Source organism: Lissotriton helveticus, chromosome 10 (assembly GCF_964261635.1).
Source record: "Lissotriton helveticus chromosome 10, aLisHel1.1, whole genome shotgun sequence".
NCBI lineage: Eukaryota > Metazoa > Chordata > Amphibia > Caudata > Salamandridae > Lissotriton > Lissotriton helveticus.
The window spans coordinates 105,463,399-105,469,517 of NC_136071.1; positions in this window are offsets into that span (position 1 = coordinate 105,463,399).

The window sequence follows — 6,119 nt, forward strand, 5'->3', positions numbered from 1 at the left end:
TGTAAATAAGGGAGATAGTGCTATCGGGCAGGTGTCCATCCAGTATACGATCCTCAAGGGGAGAGGACTCGGGCAGGGTCACATCAGGAGTCAGAACTGAGGCTAGGGCATGCCGGACCTGCAAATACCGAAAAAACTCTCTATCACTCAAGTCATATTCTGCCTTAAGGGCCTGGAAAGACTTCACTCTACCCTGCACACAGACGTCACCCACTTTACATATCCCAATCATATCCCAGCGGTCAAAACCCTTAGTAGACCAAAGACACCCCAAACGTTCAGAAGCATAAAGCGGGGTCGCCATTGTCAGTCGGTTCTCCCATCCCAAACTCACATTCGCGGCGCGCCACACATTGACTGCGATCCTGGACGGGCCCACAAGATGGCGCCCGGCCGATCTGGAATAAAGCGCTCTATTAAAATCCCCTCCCGGCAGCTGGAGTCTATCCATCTCAAAGGCCGGATCTCGACCCGGGGAATACATTACGTGATTAACGGCAGACAGCTGGGCAGCCCAATAATATCTCTTGCTATCGGGGAGCGCCATGCCCCCGTCATACCAAGGGATAGTAAGTTTCGCAAGGGCGATACGTGGACGCCCGTCCCAGATCAGTTGCCTTTGAAGACTCTCGATCTCCCGGAAATAGGTAGCGGGAATGTCGTCATAAGAATTTTGAAGCGCGTATAGGAATCGCGGCAAAGACATCATTTTAAAAAGGGCAGCCCTGCCTAGAGGAGACAGGGGTAGCTTACGCCAACGGGCTACATCCAGTCGCAGTCTAAGAAGCGGGGGAAGGAGGTTACGCTCGAACCGGAGTGAGGAGTCCAGCGTGATAAAAATCCCCAAATATTTGAAGCCAGAGTGGACAACCTGGATGGGAAACCTGTCCGGTAATGGGGGCAAAACACCCGAGAGAACATATACACAGGACTTAGCCCAGTTAATAACCAGACCCGAGTTAGCACCAAACGAAGTAAGAACGTCGAATAAGACATTTAAAGATTTACGCGGGGAAGTAAGATACAGAAGAATGTCATCCGCGTAAAGCGAGACGCGGTCTTCAAAATCCGGTGACCAACGGATCCCTTTGAGTGAAGGTTCCCATCGAAGCCACGCAGCCAACGGTTCCAGAGCAAGCGCGAAAAGCAACGGAGACAGGGGGCACCCCTGACGGGTCCCCCTACCAAGACAGAAGGGGACAGAAACTCGACCGTTTACTACTACCTGTGCCAAGGGTTCGGCGTATAACAACTTCACCCAACCAATAAATTCAGGCCCAAAACCGAATTTCTCAAGAGCTGCCCAAAGATAGGGCCACTCTACCGTGTCGAAGGCCATCGAGGCGTCCAGCGAAGCCAAAATGGCCGGCTCCGTCAGTAGCCCCGCCCTCGCAACAGCTCCGTGGAGACGGCGTAGATTGAGAGCCGTGTTGCGATGCGGGATAAATCCGGACTGATCCGGATGAACCAAGCCACTAATGACCGTCAAGAGGCGGGTTGCCAGGAGCTTAGCCAGGACCTTGGGTTCAACATTCAAAAGGGAAATGGGCCTGTAAGACGAACAAAGGTCCCGAGATTTACCTTCTTTGGGAATAACAACTATCGTGGCCAAACGCTGATCATATGGGAGAATACCCCGTTCGCGGGATTCCAAAAACATGGCACGAAGATAGGGCGCCACCTTGTCAGGACGTAGCTTGTACAATTCAATTGGCAATCCATTCGGGCCCAAGGCCTTGCCCGAACGGAGTGAGCGAATGGCCGTCGCTATCTCGTCCGTAGTAAAAGGTGACTCCAAAGAGACTCGGTCTAAATCGGAAACACTGGGCAGAGCTATATCACGCAACAAAAGGCGAGAGTCATCAACATCCCGTTCAGACACAGGGGTATAAACCGCACGAAAATAATCCGCAAAACATTCAACTATTTCAACCGGGTCTGTCACTCCCACACCACTCGAAGTCTGAATCACAGGCACCACACGATTCGCCCTCTCCGTCTTATCCAGCCATGCCAGTAATTTACCCGCTTTGTCCCCCACATCATACAAACGACCCTGTTGCTCCCGAAACATCAGTTTAGCCGCATCTGTGACCAAAGACTTATAAGCAAATTGCTTCAGACCCAGGGCGTGGAGTTTCTCAGATGTAACGTTCGATTCTAGGTCAGCCTCTATCTCAGCAATCTCCCTCTCAAGGTCTACCACCTCCCGATTCCTCGCCTTCTTGGATTCGGCTATAAGGGCGAGGGCCTGCCCGCGAATCACTGTCTTAAAGGCCTCCCACAGGGATACAGCCGAGGAAACGGAACCCTCGTTGTCCAAAAAATAATTGTCCAAAGACTTAATCAAGAGATTGCGGGTCTCGGGGGAGGTGAGGTACCATGGGTTGATAGGAGCCACCCGGCCCGCCGCCTCCACCCCCACCTCAAAACAAAGCCAGAGCGGGGAATGATCAGAGATGCCCCGGGTAAGGTGCCTAATCTCACGAACCGCTGGCGACTGCGCCGCAGGCATCAGGAAATAATCCAGTCTAGACAGACTCCCATGGGCCCCAGAGTGGAAAGTGTATTGAAGCTGAGTAGGATGCATAAGTCTCCAGCAATCCACCAAGCCGAACGTATCCAGAAACCCACCCAGCCACTGTTGTGACAAAGGGGTGTCCCTAGGGGGGTGACGATCATGTAGACCGGAGAGCACAGAATTAAAGTCACCTGCTATGAAGAGAGTACTATCAGGGAGGTTCAACAACACACGGCCCAAATCAGAAAAGGTAGAGGTCTGTAGACCAGGGGGCACATAAACGGCAAACAAGGAAAGGGTTCGACCCTCATAGCGACCCACGAGGACGGCGTAACGCCCCCGATCATCAAGGATCACATCATCAATAGCTAGGGGGAGGGAAGCCCGAACAAGGATACCCACCCCCCTGGAACCCGTGGTAAACCCCGAATGTGCGGCGAGGCGATAGCCCCACCTATTCATTGCACGACATGTATTGCCTACCAAGTGAGTCTCCTGCAGAAAAACAATATCTGGAGACAAGCGTCGTATACATCGCAACACCACACCCCGCTTAACACGATCCCCCAGACCATTAACATTCCACGAAATAAACCTCAACCCGCTACCCCCCATCCCATAAAGCAACGCCGCAACCCCCCTCCAATGAGCATGACATCAAAAACATCATTAGCAAGATAGAATCGCCTTGAGAACACAACACACAAACATCAAACTTCCCATCCACCCACCCCCCAGCAATCAAGAAAACACCCCCCACCCTGCACCCCTGCAAGAAGCTAAAAAGCCACCCCAACATGCAGTGTGCCTGTCGCCCAAGAATCCCCATTCTACAAAAAGACCCCGGAGGAGGAAAGGCTCTGACCCACCCGCCACCCCAACAAGAAAAATAACAAAGAGATCACTCAGACAGCAGAGGCACTTGGGCATAGAATCCCAGAAGAAGTTACTTGACACGAGGACCCGGGCATAAACAAACAGTTCAGCTCTCTACACCACCCTCAGCACCACCCGGGTGGGCGGCGGACTCAGCCGCGGGGGGTCGGTCCGGCAGGGAGTCCAGCCAGTCATTCACAGCATCAGGCCGATCAAAGAAAAAGGTTCGTTCATTGTACTCAACTCGCAGCCTGGTCGGAAAAAGCATAGCGTAGCGCAGTCCCATGTCCCGGAGACGCTTCTTGACTCCACGGAATCCCATACGCTGTTTCTGCACCAGTTGAGAAAAGTCCGGATAAAAGTTCACCGTGGCATTCTCAAAGGCCACCGGGCCCTTCACACGTGATGCCTGCAGGATAGCGTCCCGATCCCTATAGTGGAAGAGTTTCGCAACAATAGGCCTCGGCGGGGCGCCAGGCTTACCCTGGCCTCCCGGAACACGATGGGCACGCTCCACTGCGAAGAACTTACTCAGCCCAGACGGAGAGAGGTAGTTCTGGATCAGGTCTTCAACCAGGAGATCAACAGAGTGCGGTTCTGGATTCTCCGGAACGCCGACCACACGCACATTACAGCGACGTGCCCTGTTCTCAAAGTCCTCCAAGCGCCGGGTCATGAAATCGTTCACCCTACGGAGATTGCCAATCTCTGTCTGTATCTCCGAGACGTCTGCCGTGAGGCTGGATGACTTAAGATCCAATGACTTCACCTTCTCATTAGTTTTAGATAGGTCGGCCCGAATCAAGTTCACATCAATGGCCACGGTGTCGATTTTGTGGGCCAAAGCTTCATATTGTTGACCTATCGTTTCCTTTATGCCAGAAATGGCGCCCATGATGTCCTGCAGGGACGGTTCCGTTGATGCGTCAACGATGTGATCAACCGCACTTGGGCCAGGCAGGGCGGCTCCGGGGGACCCCTTCGCATGGGTATAACGGTCCATAACGTTAGACTGGACCGGGCCCCCCCGCAGGGGCGTCTTGGTCTTTCGTGTCTCTCGGTCCCCTCTGCCCGCCATGTTGGAAACCGCGCCACCAGGAGACTCTCTCGACCCGATGGAAATGGCCACAGGAAGGTAGGGCGTCGGGACCAGAAGGCCGCTGCAAGGGTTTCACTAGGAGAGGACCAGCTGGAAAGGAGAATAAGCCAGCCAAAGGCCCGACAGCCGTACCGTGCGCCGGACCCAGCCCAGGCCAGCCCCCGCCAGACGCCTCAGTCTGAGGCAGAATCGAAACCGAAACTTAAGAGGGGGACCCACAAGTCCAATCCCCCTGCCGTTGTTGTTCAACTCCGAGTCGGCCAGAGGACCTCACCAAGTCCCGGGCACACCCCAAGGGCGGACCCCGAAAGTTCAAATCGCCATATCTTCGGTGCCCCGGGTCCAAATCAAATTCCAAAATTCACAGGAAGATCAGCCCAGCGTCCTCTACATAAATCCTTGTGAAGAATCCGGATATGTTCAGGATATCATGCCGGGAGTGGCGGGGGTCCGGAGAGCGCTGTGCTCACGCGGCCATCACAAATGCCCGCCAAGCTCCTCCTCCCGGTCCAGCATTTTGGCCCCCACCAGCCGCTCCAGCTCCTCCACCAGGGCCGGTGAATTTATCAATGGGTCCAGTCTTAGTGGCGGCCGTGCCCCTAGTCATGGCGGCCGCAGAGACAGCAGATCAGCAGCGCGCACCTGTGTTGGGGTCGCACCTCGCGATAGTCCACTACTCAGGCCCCGGCCAGGGCGTCCAGAGCACACCAAGCCACTCGGTATCCCCTCGCCACCAGCCCGCAGATCAGGTAGGCCCCCAGGTAGCGCCGCCTCACCAAGGTGCAGTAGGTCGTCTCCGCAGACCCCCGCAGGCCAGGTCCCAGCGCATGTAAGCGCCGCCCGGGGCACCTCTCCCTAAATGTCCACCTCCTCCGCCTGCTCCAGTGCACCCTACAAGCCCCAATTACAGCCAGGGGACACCTCCGGCCCGACAGTCTGTTCAGGGCCCACAATGATCTCCCCGGGCACAGCGTCTCACAGCAGGCTCCGCAGCACGAGGTGGGGGGGAGGGGGGGCAACACTCACTGTTCGATGGACCCCCCCGAGGGTCGGCGCCAGGCCCACACCGGGCCCACCGGCACTCCTAGCTCGGCGCGGATATGGGCCACTCTAGTCCAGTCCACAGGCCCCTCCGGCCGCTGCCCCGGCGACCACAGGAGTAGGGAAAGGCAATAGTCTGGGCCAGGCGCCCGACTGACCCCTCAGCCCCCGGGGGCTCCGATGTGTCCGCACACCCGGTCCAAGGATCAGGGCCGGTGACTCCGGGCGGGGACCACCAAACTCGAGGTCCCGGCTCCACCAAGGCCAGGTAGGCCGCAGGTCCTCCGAGGCCCCCTCCAGGTACAAGCCCCCACCGCTGGTATGGTGAGGAAAGGCAGGGGATCCCGCAACGGGTCGCCGGCAGCAGGCAGCCCCGGATCGTGGCCAAAGAGTGGCACCGCAGGCCCCGGATCAAGTCCTCTGGTCCGGGCGTGCCAAAATTGAGGCCCCGGCTTGTCCAACTGGCACTAGGCCGCCCACCGCTCCGACTCGCCTCACCGCCGAGAAAGGTCTCAGCGCGTCATTCCTGGCACCGGATGGCTCCCGGCGTCGTCCGCTACAGTCACCCCAGACGTGGTGCAC